The sequence below is a fragment of the Marmota flaviventris genome, chromosome 16 (assembly GCF_047511675.1).
Source record: "Marmota flaviventris isolate mMarFla1 chromosome 16, mMarFla1.hap1, whole genome shotgun sequence".
NCBI classification, from domain to species: Eukaryota; Metazoa; Chordata; class Mammalia; order Rodentia; family Sciuridae; genus Marmota; species Marmota flaviventris.
In genome coordinates, this window is record NC_092513.1 from 56,770,265 (window position 1) to 56,788,707 (window position 18,443).

At 41.4% G+C, this 18,443-nt stretch overlaps 1 long non-coding RNA gene and 1 other non-coding gene across 2 annotated transcripts; one reads left to right on the forward strand and one right to left on the reverse strand.

Annotated features, from left to right (window-relative positions):
- Positions 1 to 9,722: 9,722 nt before the first annotated feature.
- Positions 9,723 to 12,709, forward strand: LOC139702210 (uncharacterized). Its single transcript, XR_011704796.1, has 3 exons — positions 9,723 to 9,872; positions 11,965 to 12,119; positions 12,494 to 12,709. It is a non-coding gene; the product is annotated as an uncharacterized lncRNA (long non-coding RNA).
- Positions 12,710 to 14,975: 2,266 nt separating this feature from the next.
- On the reverse strand, positions 14,976 to 15,048 carry Trnaa-agc (transfer RNA alanine (anticodon AGC)). Its single transcript has one exon. It is a non-coding gene; the product is annotated as a tRNA-Ala (tRNA).
- Positions 15,049 to 18,443: the final 3,395 nt, after the last annotated feature.

The window sequence follows — 18,443 nt, forward strand, 5'->3', positions numbered from 1 at the left end:
CCAATGGACATCTATTCTTTCCAACTCCCTTTATTGTGTGGTTTAGAACTTAAACGTACCCAAAGGCCCATGTGGCAAAGGCTTGGTCCCTATTCCTGGCAGTGTTGTCAAGGTGGCACCTTTAAGAGGTAAAACTTAGCAGGAAGAAATCAGGTCATTGGGGATGTGCCCTTGAAAGGGATATTATGACCCCGCCCTTTCCTTTTCCCCTTTGCACTCCAGCTGCTGAGAGGTAAACAGCTTCCTTTGCCATGTGCTCCACCATGAGACCAAAAAGCGACATAGCCCACCATTTCTGGACTGAAACCTCAAAACTGTGAGGGAAAATAAGCCTTTCTTCTTTTTAAGTTGACTGCCTCAGCTATTTTTATTACAGCAATGGAAGCTGACTAACACACTCACTCATCTTCTCGGTGCCTTGGTTTCCCCATCCATAAAACAATGAAAGTGAAAGTGCTCAATTACAAGGTTGCTGGCAAGATCTGCTGAGGAAATGAAGAGGAAGCCATTAGCATGGGGCTTGGGGAATGGTAAACACTCCTCAGAGGTAGGTAATGATATTACCATTATATTTTCTCAAAAGCAATTCTCATCATTTTCCACCTTTGCTTCAAAGATTCAGTACCCCAACTGTCTCCATATCCCAAGTTAATTTTGTACATCTGCCTTAAAAGCTAATTTGCATCCAAGAGATCTCCTCAGGTCTATATGCCTCCATTCAACATTCTTAGAAATCCTACCAGGTCACTGGTAAGCTTCTTTTCCTGGTCCACCACCATTTATTTTTTAATGAATGCCATAGTATGGAGCTGCCACTATGCCCTGGGAAAGAGGTAGACTGTTGATTGTAGCCTTGGTAATGGCAAAAAATAAGTGAATGGATAGAATTGTAGGAATATTGCTCAATGGACATCTCATTCTACATGTGCATGTTTGTGTTGCTCTCAGCACAGACAAAGAATGCACCACACAAGTTCTGTTGCTGAAGTCTACTTTGTGGTTTAACAGAGATTTTTGAAGACGTAGTAGTCCCTAGAGGCACATTGTCTGCCCATCTGGCATAGCCCGGGGTCTTGTCAGCACTCTGTATGCAGGATGAGGTGGAAGGCCCACAACACCTTCACCTGTGCTCCCACACAGAGCGACCCTCAGCCCAGGGCAATACTTAACCTGTTGTGTGTTATCTCCCTGACGATTCTCTGATTCCAGGAATTCTGGGACATTGTCCTATTGATGGAATGCGTCCTGAGCCTATTAAACAAAACTTATGAAGACAAAGGGGTTGATCACCCAGATCAAATACTCTGCTCAGATGAAAGGACAAAAACATCACCTCTTCCCAAAAAGTCCCCGAGAAAATAGAGCTCATTTCTTCTACCTTCTCAAGTGTGAAATCTGGGATTTGCCACTTATTCAAACTGGCAGAAAAGAGTAACATCAAAACCTGGGCCTGAAAGGTGCAGTGTGTTCACCCAGTATACACAACATGGGTGTTACAGGGAAGGGAGAAAGTGCTAGAACTTTGTATTTCAAGTCGTCCTTTAAAAGTTTATGTTTTGACGTAGGCAACTCAGTGAGATATCCTGTCTCAAGTTAAAAAAACATAAAAATGGGTTTGGGATATGGCTCAATAGTTAAGCATCCCTGGGTTCATTCTCTGGCCAAAAAATAAAAATAAAAATAAAAATTCTATGTTTCAAGTATAGTTAATGATTTACAACCATATTAGAATGTAAAAATGTGTACATGTAAATATGTAGAATATATTTACATAGAAGATGCTTAAAATTCATTATTGATGGAGTATATAATACAAATGTTTAAAAAGTGTTGATCTGAATCTTTATATATGCATCTCCATTGTCTAAAATTTCGGAATGGGTATAATCCATATTTAAATACACATACGATGTCAGTTGTGATTTTTCAGAGTAGTGTGCTCTTCATTAGATGAGTAAAAATGAATTTCATAGATGAACAAATGGGTGGGTGGATGGATGGACGGCAGGCTGGACAGATGGACAGTTCTTACTTAAACTTCCTTTTACCTTGGGTTAACTTTGCAAGGGCATCGGGAATTCTGAGATGGCCTGAAATTGTGTATACCATACCTCAAGGAGGTGAAGAACCACAGCTTAAATAGACACAGGGGAAATTCTTTAGAAAAGTTTTACTCACTTGCTGTAATTCAAGTTGCTCAAAGACATTTTATTTTCAAATCATTTAATACGATGGTTCATGTAGCAGGATTATACCATTGTAGACCACTGGAACCCAAAAGCCCCTGCTACAGATTTTTAGATGGGAAAGAAGGCACTGGTTGTGACAGAAGGAGCCATGTGACTATGATTCTGGAATTATTTTTTTTCTCCTTGTCATAAATCCCATTCAATTCTCAATCAGAGGTTGTAATTTTTTTTACACTGATCAGCATTTCTTTAGCATTCAGACATTTATCAATGCAGTTTAACCTTGAAAACCCTACCAGAAGATGATGGCCTTTCAGTTTATGTATTCATTCAGTGTAACAAATAAAACCCAAGGCCTAGCAGAGTTTTCCGCTCAATATAGATTGTTGAAAAATATTTGTCCCAGGGTGTGCTTCCTTCTTTCCCAAGATCTATAAGAACTCCAATATGGAACAGCTATAGCGTACAAGTGATCCTTTTTCCCTGACAACCAGTGTGGGTCAGGGGGCCAAGAAACTGTCTACTCCGTTGAGGATGTCTTGTCTTTCTCCTTGTTAAATTTCAGCAGAAAAAAAAAAAAATCCCACATATGGTGATAGAGCCATCACGATGATGAACAGTGGCCTTAATTGGTATTAAAGGATATTTATGTTGGTATGACTAAGTTAAAACCCCTAATTGATTGGAGACACTTGAGTAATAGAATCCACGGAGTCCCATTAGGATTGCATTGACATATTAGCTTATCTTTCTACTTGATGGCAAAAGGATACGCTTGGGAGCCTTGCGCGGTAGCACATCCAGGCTAAGATTTCTGACCTTAGATTTATGTTATCTAAAGCAACAAACCCAGCTGCCTACTTCACGGTCTGAATTACAGATTTTCCATTTAAGCTGGACAACATGAATCTGCTGCTACAATTATGCCTACGATTACTACCCCTCTGAGTGCGCATGGCATTCTAATGCAGCTGTTTTACTTTACACTCTGGCCTCTCCTTGGAGTGAAAATGAATGGGCAGCGCCCACTCTCTGGGTCCAAGACGGCGGGCGCTGCACCTCATTACTGCAGGAACTGTCAACCAGACAGATGCAGGAGATGCTCAGGAGTGGAGTCCCCCCGCTGTTCTGTTCATTGCTGTTTTTCTCTCTTCAAAGGAGACCTTCTTTCATCAGAACTTCCCAATCTAGGAAGTAATGAACTCAGTCCTCCCCTCTGTTGAGGGAATGTGCATTCCCAAAGCAGAATAGCAAGGAGCATTTTCAATTTAGTTCCATGTAAGCGGAGCCCAGCTTTGCACTGGGAACCGAAACCCACTTCCAATCCCAAAGAAGGACAGGGCTCCTGTTCTGTGTGTCCACAGCCTGTGACTGGACTCTGCCCTGGATGTTTTCCTTTTTCCAAAACTAAAAATGGGATATTATACATCCTGCTTTATAACCTGCTTTTAAAGAATGTAATGCATTTTAATTGCAATAGTGCTCCATCTTTATTTTTGAAAGTCCGTGTATTATTACCTAAGTAAACAAAAGTCAATCTTTTAAGAAAGAGCTGGTATTTCTAGATTTGTTTTGAATGCAGATATAAACACAAGCATGAAAATAGAAATATGCACTCAAAATCACAATGAAGTGTTAATACTGGTTGAGCATCCCTGATCCAAAAATCCCAAAACTGAAACATTTTGAGTGCCAACATGACGCTACATCGTGGAAAATTCCACACCTGGCCTCGTGTGACAGGTCACAGTCTAGTGAATAAAATTATTAAGAATATTATGTAAAATTACCTTCAGGCTAGGTGTATAAGGTACTCATGGAACATAAAGAGATTTTGTGTTTAGACTTGATCATTGCTAAGGAACCTTATGAATAGGCAAATATTCTGAAATCCAAAATCCGAGGCACTTCTAGTCCTAAGCATTTAAGATAAGAGATAATCAACCTCTATAAACTTTTTACTGATTTTTTTTTTTCTCAGTGCTGGGGTTGGAACTTAGGCCCCTTGCACATGCTAGGTGAATGTTCTACCACAGAGCCACACAGCAACCCCTAGAAATTGTTTTTTATTTTTAGTTAGCACATTGTGGATATTTTTTTCATGTAGCAAATTAAATGTACATCATTGTAGATGTAGATCCATAGATTGAATGCAGTATCTTGTATTTAACTTATCTCTATTGTTATATATTTAAATATTGCCTGTATTTTGTCATCATAACCATTGAATAAACATTCTTTTAACTAATTTTTTTTCTTGTAAAAAATTATAGAAATATATAAGATCAAGATAATAATATAGTAAATCCCTACATTCATACTATCTAGCAAAAAAAATCACATTTTATCAATCTTGCTTCATCTATTTCTCCTGTAAAACACACAAACACACATTTTTCCCCCCAAAGTATTCTACAGCAAACTTGACACTTTCTAATTTCTCTCTAAGAGGCAGGAAGACAAGTTTAAGAGAGGACCACCAGATAAGGCTTTCTTCCTTCCTGTCCTTGCCAATCCCCCAACTCCCTCCAAGGGCAGCTGTGAGGGGCAGGCGAAGCCTGTTTCCTATGAACATCAAGCAGTAGAACTTATAAGTGGTGGGTAGGACGGACTTTGGAACCAGGGTGACGTATGTTCTGCTCTGGGCTTTCTCACCTACTAGCTTTCTGAATTTTACTGAGTTACTTCATCGATCTGGGCCTGAGAGTTGGAAGAATCACAAGCAGCTCATAAGGCTGCGCTGAGAAGTCCACAAGATCTGTCTGTGGATAAAGCATCCAGCATGGCACCCGGCACAGAAGAGGCACACCATGGCCAGTGTCAATTCCTTGCCCTTACAAAAGCAGGTCAAGCAGAAACTCTGGACACCTGAGGCCAGAGCCAACACCTGACCTTGAGGAAAGCAGCTCAGTTCACAATAGCATCTCAGTGCTCAACCCAAGTGGTCACCATGCCATGAAAATAAACATCCTGTTGCATTTCTCTGTATCTAAACCACATCAGAGAGTTCATATGAGTTGTGACATCATGAATCTACATAAATGTGGGGGAATTAGCTATGAATCTATCCAGAGGCAGATTGTCTAGCCAAAGTACTGCTGACTACAGAGAGTCAGCCATTACCCACGTCCTTGCATTTCCTTGGTGGAGCACTGGACTGGGAGTCTCTTGCGAGATCTCATTCCTGCTCTGGAGTCAGACTCTAGGTACATCAGGTCACATCACTGGGCCACTTGTAGAATGAGGGTATTGGTTCCATCACTGTTGGTGGGTAGTAAATACCCAGAACATAAAAATGCCTTGGTCTCCAAGCTGGCCTGAACCCAATGGTACAGTTGAGTGTGATCATGTGCATGAGTGTTGGGCTGTGTGGCTTTAGGATCAGCAGACCTGCCTTCAAGACTCAGCTTTCATATTCACTAGCTCCATGATGACTCAGGTAAATGCTTACCTGCACTCAATTTCTGCTTCCTCACCTGGGGCCCACATCACAGAGTTGTTCTTTCATTCATATTTCACTTTTTATTGAGTGCCTAATACATGCTATGTACCCTTTTGGTGCCTGAATTTTAGTAGGGATGTGGTGGGCAGTAGGGAAGTAAACAAAAATAAATAGTAAATTAATTGTAAGTTAGATGGAGATAAATACTAAGGAAAAAAGAAAGTGGGAAGGGGAGAGAGAAAATGTCACAGGAACCATGGGATAGGAGACAGTGTTGCAATTTTAGAGATGCAATCAGGTAATTGTCACTGAAAAGGGGTCATATAGGTCAAGTCCTCAAATTAGATGAGGGAGTGAGCCACAAAGCTATCAGGAGGAAGAACATTCCAGGAAACAGAAAGTGCAAGAGTCCTGAGGCAGGAACATGCCTGGAATCTTTAAGGACCAGCAAGGAGACCCGTGTAGCAGACAGAGGGAGGGAGAAGATTCAAGCTAGACAGGAAATGGGACAGATTATGCAGGTCCTTGAAGACCTCTGTAAGGACTTTGACTCTTATTTGTCCTAGGACTGGGAACCTTTGCCTTCAAGACTGTAGGGTTTTAAGCAGGGTATAACACAGTTTATCAACATCCAGATTTTTTTTTCTTTTCTTAAATTTTATTTTCTTTATTTTACGTGTGTGTGTGTGTGTGTGTGTCCAAGATTGAACTCAGAGCCTTGTGCACACTAAGCAAATGCTCTATCACTGGGCTATACCCTTTGCCTGGACCCAGCATTTTTAAGTACAATCTGGGGGCTCTTAGGGTTCACCGAGACCTTTGTAGGGGTCTCCATGAGGTCAGAAACTATTTTCATAGTAATAAGACACACTTTTCCCTTTTCATTCCCATTCCCTCACAACTATGTAGTAGAGTTTTCTTGAAGCTACATGGCTTCTAGAAATGATTGACATCAGAAGCACAGAGGGGAATCCATATTTCATTAAGCCAGATGTTGAAGAGATTTGCAAAATGTGCTCATCAAAAATGTGTACTGCTACTTTTCACTTTTTTTGTTTTTGTTTTGGACAAGATATTTTTCATAAAATCATTTTATTTACATTAATATGTAATAAGTTTATTATGTTATTTTAAAACAAATTTATTATTTTTAAACATCAGTTTTAATTCTTAATGCAATAGTATCAGTAGATATAACCTACAAGGACAGAGGTGTGGAGGGGTCCTCAATCACTTTTAAGGGAGTAAATTATTCTGAAACCAAACACATGAGGACCCCTGGTCCAACACATGCTTGATTAAGACCGTTTGTGCTGTGACAAGTCTGAAAACCAATTACAATAACAGGATCACAGGCTCATGGAGCTGTTGGCAGTGGGGAAAGTGGGAAGTGCTCAGAATTTGGAAACATTTTGAAACTGACAGAAGCCGCTGATGACTAGATGAAGATTATGCAAGGAAGAATCGAGAATTACTTTGGCCTGATCAACCGAAAGTCAAAATTGACGTTCAATCCAGTGAGAAACTGCAGGGTGGATGGTGTACGGGTGGGGAAAGGTCAGGAGCTCATCACGGAACATTTAAAAGTTCTAGATATCTGTAGGCATCCCAGTGGAGATTTCAAGAAGGTAGTCTAAAGTCCAGGTAGTGATCCAGGCTGGACTTACAAATTTTGGGCATCATCAGCTTATAGGCAGCTATTGTCCTGTAACTGGCTGAGCTCTCCAAGAAAACTAGGTGGTTAAGGAATGCAGGGAAGAGCAGAGGTGGTGAAGTTTTCGATTCCAAATGGAGAAAGCGGGCTGGGTACAGGGTGGGGTACCATGTTGATCAGTGGCTTCTGACGGTTGGGTTTAGCAATTGGGGGTTGCTGGTATCTCCACCTGGAGCAGCTTCCGTGGAAGAGTGGGAAGAGGCTGAATGGAGCCAGCTTACGACAGAGGAGAGGACACCGGGAGGGGAGGATGGAGTACTCTGTGGAGGACTTTGGCTGTAATGGAAAGGAGGGAAAGCAGGTGATAGCAGAGGGTAAGCAAAAACCACACGGGGTTTTTGTTTTGTGTTGTTTTATTTTTTCCCTTTGATATGGAGGGAAAAAAATCATATTTACTCTTCTGGGAAAAAAAACAATAGAAAGGCAGATTTTGACAAGACAGACTAGAACCAGGAGTATAAGTTGCACAAAGTTAAGGAGGAGAAGGTGGGGTCTAGAGAAGATGGAGAAGCTCGTCTTGCTAGGAACCTAGAAAGTTCCTTCAGAGTAAAGGAGAGAGAGAAGAGGTGAGATGCAGGCAGGTGGAGCTTGGGCAAGTTCTGCTGTCACTGAGGCTATTTGCCCAGTGAAACTGGATAAGTACAGCGTACAGGGGATGGAGGCTTAAAGAAAGAGCATCATCTTGGTAATTTTAAAACCCCATGAGGTAACGCCTCAGCCCAGGATGAATGCTTGATACTGTTCATTATTAAATATAGCTGTGGAAAGGCTGGGCTGATTTTCACTGTGTCTTATTATACCCTTCCCTTTTGAGGGATGATCATTCTGTGTAGGTCAAACACACATATTTCCTAAACATTCTTCTCCATATTGACCTCCTCCCAGACTTCCCACTGCAATCCACAGGTCCACAGAGACGTGGAGGTGATGCTGTGTAGTCTGATGTTCTTTTGGATAAGTGATGGTGAGAAGTGGATATTTTGAAGTTCCATACGTGGGGTCCCTAGTTACCCACTCAGGAGACTGTTGGAATTAGTCAAATGACAACGTGTGCAGCGTCCTGTGGTTTTTGGAGGATGTTCATGGAAAATGCTGTTCTGTATGCATCCCTGGAGCTGTGGTACCTGTAGAGGGGGGGTGGACACCAAGGGAGGAGGGCTGGAGGATATTAAGCCATGTGTTCTCTTTCCAGTCCATTTCTCCACTGGGCCCCTGGGTCTTCCTCCTGCCCAAGCCGACAGCAGTGATTCATCACCATCTTTGGAGGAAGCTGTTGCCATTGTAGAATCAGAGAACAAAGACAGCAAATTCTGGATTTTTAAACATGAGAGTTTCTTTCTCCCCCTCCTTCCTCCAACCTTGGGAAGAGGAAAAACAAGAGGGTGAAGACAAAGCAAGAGATACTGTCACTGGCTGCTTTCCATCCAGCTGTTTGCAGGGGAGAGAGGGGGTTATGAGAAAGAAAAGACCAGACTAAGGCTCCTGCCTAAAAGACACCACAGTGCTACATAGATAGCCCAGGACTGAGGGAGAAACCCTGCAGACAATTGCTCCCATCCAATCCTGAAGATGACCAAGCAGATCCATTACATGGATTGCATTTCTGCCATGTAGACACTTAAATTAGAAAAAGCTGAGTTGAGTTGCAGAAAAATAGAGAAATTGACATTTCTGCACATCTGCATTGCCTTCCTTAGTTCCACTTGCAAATGGAAATAGTCATTGAAGAATTAGCATAGTAAGTCACTAACACCTTAGTGGGAGTGATCTTAGCCCAGTGGTTCTTCAAGAGAGAGATATCTTGCTTCCAGGGGACATACGACAAAGTCTGGAGCTATTTTTGATTGTCACAGCTGGGGGAGGGGAATGCTTCTGACACCTAGAAGACACACACCAGAGAGGCTGCTGAATGCCCTACCATGCAGAGGATAGGCCTCCAAAACATAGAATTATCCAACCCCAAATTTCAATAGCGACAAAGTTGAGAAACTTTCAATTTCCCTTCAGCATAATTTAAAGAAACAAAGTAAAACAAAAACAGGTTGGTCGTAAAAAGAACAAATTGCCCAGGCAGGATGACGGTAAAGAATATAAATAAACCAAGAAAGAATAAATTCTAGCCCAGTCTGTGTTAGAAGTGCCAGCAGTCTCAATATGGTAACTTATTCAATCTAAAAGAACCTCACAGCTAATTGTATCCTACTTTCCTGTAGTACACAAAGCAAGTGCTCAAAATACTACCAGGGACCCAATATAACAAAAACAGTATGATTGCAATCCACCCCCACCTGGAATGCACAGCAAACAGCTCCTGCCTGAGTTTAATTAGAGTCATTGACTCTTTTATTTTCAAGTTCTCATGACGCTGTGGCTTGGGCGTGCCCATCACTAAGTGAACACTGCACTGGCTCTCCCTGACCGCCGCTTCCCCGTGCTATGTCCACCTTTGTTCCTGACCTGCATCCTTTGCTTATCTATTTTGACAACAGACATTAGCCTCTTGGAATCAACCACCTCTTCCTGGAAGGTAAGGAACCTGGTCCTTTGTCTCAATTTTGGGTTCTCTCCCCAGAGCACAGTGTGAATTTCCAACAGTTTACTGATCACCTGATGCTCTCTGTCAAGTTTTACTACCTGTAAAATAAGAGTAGTAATCAAACCTACCTCATTAAGTTATAGTGAAGAACAAATGAGGGCTAGGGATATAGCTCAGTTGGTAAAGTGCCTGCCTTGTATGCACAAGGTCCTGAGTTCAATCCCTAGCACCACCAAAAAAAAAAAAAAAAAAGAGTTAAATGAGTGAGTATTCTGGTTGGTCCACAGTAAGCACTCAAAATACATTAGTTGCTATCTGTTTTCCATTTTTAGGTCCAAACGCTACCTCAAATTTAGTATATCCCAAACCAGACTTTTTTTGCCCCCAAAGTTTGTTTCTCTGTGTATGTGTCACACCCTTCCACTTGGTAAACTCAGGATCACATGTTTGTCAATGATACCAGCCCTCTTTTAACTGTGAGCTCCACATCTGCAGATTTAACTATCCATGCATAGAAAATACTTGGGGAAAAAATTTGTGTCTATACAGAACACGCACAGACAATTTTTTTTTTCTCATCATTATTCCCTAAACAATACAGTACAATGATTTACATAGCATTTACATTGAATTAGTTATTACGAGTGATCTAGAGATGATTTAAAGTATACAAGAAGATTGTGTAGGTTATATGCAAATATTCTGCCATTTTAAATAAAGGACTTGAGCATCCTGGATTTTGTTATTCACAGGGGGTCCTGAAACCAATCCTCCAAGGATACTGAGAGACAGCTATAATTCGTTATCTATGCTGGTACACTTACCCAGTAGAGAACTTTATTGATCATTGCACAAGAGCAACAGGAACAAGTGGGGGCAATTCCCTGGAAGGATGGGGGATTCTTCTGCCTTTAATCCTTTTTTGGTCCCCTTTACAACTGTAGCCACCATGCTCTCTAATGTGAATTTGAGCCAGATTCTCCTCTCCACCCTTCTCCTTCCACTCAGTTCCTACATGTCAGTCTCTGCTGCAAAATTTTCCATGTTTTCTAATGATTAAAATACACAGCCTAGAGTTCAAGACTTTATAAGATTCCACCCTACATTTATGACCTCCTTGTTCTGAAACAGCTAATCTAATGGCACCACTCTCTGCCCAGGGACCCTGCCTAGACTTCTTCTCCTTGCTTCTCCTCTGGTAAATTCCCTCCCTCCCCCTTCTCTACCCCTCCATACCCATCCTCATGGATCTCCATCCTATCTCCTCTCAAAACTCATCTCCAGCCACTCCCTCTTCACAAAGCTATTCCTATGAGAAGCATTTAAGGTGTAAGTGTGTCCTGACTTCCAGATTACAGTTAACTCTGTCTCCTTTAAAATCATATAACACTTAATTTGTATCTCTTTTGTGGTACTGACCCCTTTATCCTTGGACTAGAGTTATTTCGGTTCACATATTTATCTCTTTATAAAATATTATGAATTTCTCCAGAACAAGAATATGAAATTGATCCCTCCCAGGAACATTAATTAGCACATGGTGTATGCTCAGCAGACAAGGGTTGACCATGCAATAGTCATTTGGATACTTTTTATTGACTTTGTTTTAAAGTATATTTACTGAGTTACCTAATATGGGTTTTGCCATCTGATGATTGCAGCCTATGGGAGGCCCCCAAAGTTCTCATTTATCTTCTTCTTGGGATGTGTTGGGGGATCATGGTGTAAGAGATGCTTAGAGGGACCTGGAAAGAGAATGTTGAGCTCATTATCATCCACGTTAAGTAAATGGTTGTAAGCCACCGTTCAGTTTGCAGATTGGCAGATTGAGGCCCAGAATGGCCTCATCTAAAGAGAAAGCAAAGGGAAAGGCAGGAAGGGCGTCTTTGAAGGGCTTCAGGGTGCTGCGCTCCTGCAGGGCTGAGGACAAGGCTCTGCCTGTTCTCTCCTCTCTTTCAGCCTCACAGGGTCCCTCTGTCCCCAACAAAGCCTCCTGGGCCGGGGAGCAAGTGGGGAGATGGTGAGAAAAGGAGAGAAAGTGAATCTGGTTTTTATTTTTATCTTTCCTCATATCAAATCTCAGACAATTTTCTATTGATTTGCCCCATGGCCTGGAGGCTGGGAGAGGCTTCAAAGGAAGATGAATAATGCATTGCACACCACCTACCTGCCCGGCTCACAGTGGACATCCAATCCTTTTTTTTTTTTTTTTGCCTCCTGAGCTCCCTGTTCATGAAGGTGAATATTTGCCCAAAGTCCAGAAGCTGGGTAGTAAACTGGGGTTTGAACTCAAAGAGCTTCTTTTGATAACCACAGCACAATGTTATGGTTTGGCTTTGGAATCATCCCAAAGTCTCCTGCACTGAAGGCTTGGTTCCCAGGGCAGCAGTGTCCAGAGGTGGGGCTTGAAATGTGATTGGATCCTGAGGGCTCTGACCTCATCAGTGGGTTACTCCATTGATGGCATCATAGCTGAATGGGCTATTGGGAGGTGGGCGAAACTGGAGGAGGGGGGCCTAGTGGAAGGGAGTGGGTGCTTGAGTCCTGTCCTAGGAGGAACTATGTCTTGTCCTGACCCCTTTCTCTCTCTCTTTTTCTCTCTGTCCTTCCAGCTGCTATAAAGTGAGCAACTCTGTTCTGCTTTGTCCTTCCACCATGATGTATTGCCTCCCACAGAACCCAGAAACAATGGAGCCAGCCAACCATGGACTGAAACCTCTGAAATGGAGCCAAAGTGAATTTTTCCTCCTCTAAGTTGATATTATCAGGTATTTTGTCACAACAATAAAAAGCTGCCTGACACACATGCAGTAAAATTGAAGAGGACGGGTGCAGTGGCACACACCTGTAATCCCAGCAGCTCAGGAGGCTGAGGCAGGAGGATCACGAGTTCAAAGCCAACCTCAGCAGCTTAGCAAGGTCCTAAGCAACTCAGTGAGACCCTGTCTGTAAATAAAATACAAAAAAAGGCCTGAGGATGTGGTTCAGTGGTTGAGCACCCCTGAGTTTGATCTTTAATACTGAAACAAAAAACAAACAAACAAAAAAAAAGTTGAAGGGGAGGGGAAGTTATATGATCACACATACACCCAGGTGCCGCCCCAAGAGGATACGGTTGGGCAAGGTGGCAAGCATGGTTCCCATGAAGGTTCATTAAAGCACGGCTCGCTTCTTCTAGAGGATTCTTCCCTTTGCTCAAAATGTAACCTGTCTGTACACAGGTGAAGATAGGCAGTGCCAGCCATGTGTAGCCCTGTTTTGAGTCCCTTTTTCTTTCAATAGCATCTTCTGACCCATGCCAGGTAACCATTGTTTTTCTATATCCCTGTCTCTTTCTGTCATATCTATTAAGCTCTAATATCATTTTATGCTGTGCATCTGGCATTTATTCACATTATTTTGTACCCTTCTCCTGCATATTTGCATATTTAAGCTTTGTTGCTATCCCAGTAGAATGAATAGCATAAGCTACCCTAAGATGAGTTTAGGCAAGAGATATGTGGGACATCATGGAACTTTCTGGTTATGCCTAGAATTATTTTCTATCTAGAACTTACCTGACAGTAAACCTGCTTTTCTTATTGATGAATGCTTACAGGTGAGGCGGGGGCCTGGAGACTGTGGCCTCCTTAATGTACCCTTAAGGCAGAGCAGTTGCAGATTCTTCTAGCAGAAGGTCAGTTCAGTGCCAAGGCCAAATGTTTGTGGTTTTCACTTCCCATGTTAGTTTTGTCACAACAGTAGCTATAATAATAAATAGATTTAATGACTACATTTTTAAAGTACCTACTATATATCAGGCAGAAGGCTAAGTCCTTTATATATATTTTTTTCCCTCTGGAGCTACAATAGTTGCATGTTTCAATCTGGATACCAGGTCATCATATTACATAACTTCAAAGATCTGTTGTAAGGTCAAGTGGAAAAAATACACAAATATTAGCATAGAGACTAGGATATAAGAAGAGTTCTGCAAATGTGAGTGTGTTAATCGCTTTCCATCACTGTAAGGAATACCTATGAGAAATTAACTTAAAAAGAGCAAAGCTTTGTTTTGGCTCAGTTTCAAAGGTTTCAGTCTATGGTCATTTGGTTCATTGCTTTTGGGCCTGTGACAAGACATGGAATCATGGTGGGAGCGTATGATGGTGGGCAGGAAGCCAAAGAGAGAAATAGGAAAGGGCTAGGGTCCAAATATCCTTTCAAGGGCACTCCCAGTGTCCTAACTTCCTTCCACTAGGCCCAATTTCCAAAAAGTTCCACCACCTCCCAGTTGGGACAAATTCTTTGACACATGGGCTTTTGGAGGACATTCAAGATTCAAACTATTACAGTGAGTCACTCACTAACCTTTCATTTTACACATTTGGACACTGAGACTCAGAGTTTAAATAAACATCTGAGGTTGTATAGCTAGAAAGTAGTGGTGTTAACATTTGAATCTAGCTCTCTCTAATTTTTTTTCCACTACTGATATTCTCCATTGTTATTAGTGTAACTTAAAAAGTGTCAGATATGTTAAATCAAGCCACTCGCTTGGGTTTTGGAAATATAATATTCCTAATTCAGTAAATTAGATTTATCTCCATTCATGTGACTAAATGCATCCCACATACGATCTCAAGTGATTTATGTTCTCTTCTATTTATGCCATTTTTTTTCTATGATAAAGCAACATGGAATCAGTTTTGCATTAAGCAACCTTTATTTTCAGAATAGCGGTTTCACTTTTTAAAATCTTGAGATCATATTTCAAAACTACTCATGCACAAAAGCCAAACCACAGGTCCTCTTCGTTCCCAAGTCAAAACTCTAGTACTTAGCAGGAATTCAAGGAAGGGAGGTGATGTATGGCTTTGTGGGGAGTCATCCCATATGGTCTATTGTGCATATAGGATATCCTATAAATCACTAGGACAGTCCCACCTTGAATCCCATCCAAAGAACTACAAAATCTGTTAGAGCTATGACAGCACAAAATAAGGCTTTAGGCAAACTTGCAAGAAAGTGTTCTCATTACCACAATCCAAGGACAAATTAGAGTTGACCTTGAGGATCACTTCAAGTCAGAATGATGACTCTTCACTTTTGTAGGGAGGGTGCTGGGGGTTTGAACCCAGGGTCTCATGCATGCTAAGCACATGCTCTTCCACTGAGCTACACCCCCAGCCCTCTTCTCACTTTTATTAGTAAAATACTGAATATAGCTAACTACCTGCTATGGTATGGATGTGGTTTATCCCTTCCAAAATTCACTTAAATTTAATTCCCATGTAAGGTATTAAGATACAAGACCTGTAAGAGGTGACTAGACCCCTGCCTTCATGAACACATTAATCCATTGCTGTGATTAATGATTCATCTTGAGATTGGCTCTACTATAAAAGTCAGCTTGGTAGAAGTCTTGCATGCTCCCTGTCTCTCACCATGCAATTCTCTGTGCCATCTCAGGACTCTACCAGCAAGAAGGCCATCACCAGAGTATCCTTTCCACCTGGGACCAGAACTGTGAACCAAATATACCTCTTTTCTTTCATCTCACTTCTTCTATAGGTTGTTATTAGTAACAGAAAATGGGACCAGGACACTACCTCTTCATGAACATTTCACTCTCCCCAATAATGTTGCTTAGGTTTATTTTCACTAAAAGCCCCCAAATGTAGGTCCTCAGTCCTTGCCACTTGTTATCTGAACTAGGACATTAATTCGCTGTGCTGTACTCTAATGCACTCTAATGTACAGCTATGGCTGGTGATTGTACGAAAATGTGACTTTTCACAGTTAACTCATGACCCTTTCAGTAGACATGTGTTCATAATGAGTATCAGTGCAGCTATGTTATTTACAGCTTACATGGCTTTGATGTATCTTTGCTCATCTCATTCTCTAGATAGCTTTGAACTCTGCAGAGCAGAGTTGTACCTCCAGAGACAAATGCAAGGCAGCTCAAATCTCTTCTAACTCAGTTGCAAGGGGATGTTACTTGCCCCTAGAACATGTTCAAACCAAAACACTATTTTTGTAATATTTGGGCTTAAATATCTCTGCATAACCTAAGGTGGTACTTCTGGAAATATCTGCAGTAGAAGACCAGTTTGGTTTGGTTTTGCTTTGATTTTATACTTTATAATCCTTTACATAGTGATGTTTATTTTAAGCACAACAAAATGATTTATGAGAAAGGACATCAAAACATAACTTCTAACTTTTAAATATCGAGTCCAACAGATATAGAGCTGTACTGTCAAATTGCTATCATTTGTAAATGCTTTATCTCAATTTTTGGATTCATCTCCACATGAGCCAGAAACAAGTTGCAGACAGGTATTCCCTTTGGATCACGATTTGAATGTGTTGGTGTCTACTGAACGATGGACCAGGATGGTCTCTAAGTACCCTCCACTTCTGACATTCAATAGTTCTGTGTCCATCTTGAGCCCAAAGCTGAGGATAATTGTTATAAACTGAATATTTGGGCTCCCCCTCCTAACCAAATTCATATGTTGAAGCCTTAACCTCCAAGGTGATGGTATTTGGAGATGGTTTTTTCAAGAGGTAATTAGAATAACATGAGAGCACGAGAGGGGAACCTATATGATGGGATTGATGTCCTTAAATGAAGAGAAAGAGAGAACAGAGGAAGAGAGACCCAAGCTCTCTGTGAGGTCCTAGTGACAAGGTCAGTCTGCTCTCTGGGAAGAGAGCTGTCACAGGAACGGGCATCTGGAGGCACCTTGAGGTTGGACTTTTAGAAATGTGAGAAATAGATGCATGTCATTCAAGCCACAGAGCCTATGGTCTTACTGTTGCTATGGCATCCCAAGATGACAAGTCGATAGTGCAACACTTCCTTGTGTAGAGAATAACAGCAAAGTCAAGAGCTCCTTCTGTGGTCCGAACAGTCCTGGGCTCTTATGTTATGACCCTGATGGTGTCAGTATCTGGCTAAAGAGCACAGCAGCCTGTTATCTACTCTGTTCATAAATGCACAAATCACAGCTCTCCTAGCTGGCCCCTGAAGAATGGATGCCTTGTTGCTCTGATTAATTATGCATCAGTTAATTAATTTGTTGGCTTTAGTGAATGGAATCAATTATTTTAAATGGCTTTTAATTGTTAATATACGCATTATAACAGAAGACAAAAGCTGTTAATAGAATTCAACATAAAAACCTCCCAGGACAGGGAATGGCCTTGTAAAATAAATTATTTAAAGTTTTCCAAAGAGTTTTTTGTGACTTCCAAAAAGCCAATGGTATCTGAAGCAATATGGGATTCTGTTTAAGGATCCTTTCAGAAGTAATCCTAAATGAATAAAGTGCGCAGACTTACCGAAAGTCATCGTCATTCACACAACCACCTCTAAGTGCCTGCATCTAGGTCTCTCAGGAAAGGCTCTTTGAGGACAGGATGACCACTAATGAAGAGTATAATCCCCTTCCAGAATGTGGTGATTTATAGGTGAGCTGGGCACAAATATCTGTCAACAGTGTTAGCTTAAAAGATTCTGTCTTGCTGCAGGAGTCTCTCACTTCAAGGAGGAAGCTAAATGCTATGGTTTGGATATGGTTTGAGTGTGTGCCCTAAAGGTTCATGTGATGGAAGATTGGTCCTCAGTGTGGCAGTGTTGAGGTGGCAGAACCTTTAAGAGGTGGGGCCTAGTGGGATATAATTAGGTCACTGAAACCACAGCCCTCAGAAGAAGTTAATGTAGTTCTTATGGGATCCTGGTTGATTCCCATACAAGCATGTTGTTATAAAAAGAGCAAGTCTGGTCCTTGAATCTCTTTTGCTTCCTGTCTCACAATGAGATCTCTCCTTCTTGCACATGCTCCAACCATAATGCCATTAGGAAAGTCGTGATGCAGCCAGAGGCCCTCACCAGAGCCAAGCAGATGACAGCACCATGCCCTTGAAGCTACCAAACTGTGAAATAAAAATATACTTTTCTGTATAAAGTATCCACATTAGTTATTTTGTTATAGCAACAAAAAGCAAACAGATGGAGGGGTGGAGTCAGGACTATACTGGGCTGAATGAGGGCAGCGAAGATTCTTCAGATGTTAACATCATTTCTCACCCAGTCTAGGAATCTAGAGCCCAGAAAGCAATGGCAGAAGACAACATCCACACAGCTCTGGACTCCCTTGAAGGCCATACAAATCCCTGTCCTACTTCTGGCATTTACTCCACAGAGTACAAAAAAGAGGACAAAGGGTAAATTAGTGACTGATGTCAGAACCATCAGTGGTTTCCTTCCCTAAATACTTGATAAGCAACATGGAGAAGATCTTTAGTAATAAGCCACAGTAGCTGGCGGGTTAAACTTCATAGCCCACTTTACTTTTACTGGGAAGTTCAGAGCTAATCCAGATAAATAAGCCTTATTTTGAAGACTGATTCCTGTTTCTGAAAACTCTATTCCAGATATCAGAAAAGCAGTAGTTGGTGACGAGGAAAAAAATGAGTGAGTACATTTTTTAGACTATTATTTGATTAATTCATTTTACTGTGCAAACATTTGAGAGTCCCCTCTATGCTGGGTTAAAATAAGAAAATGTC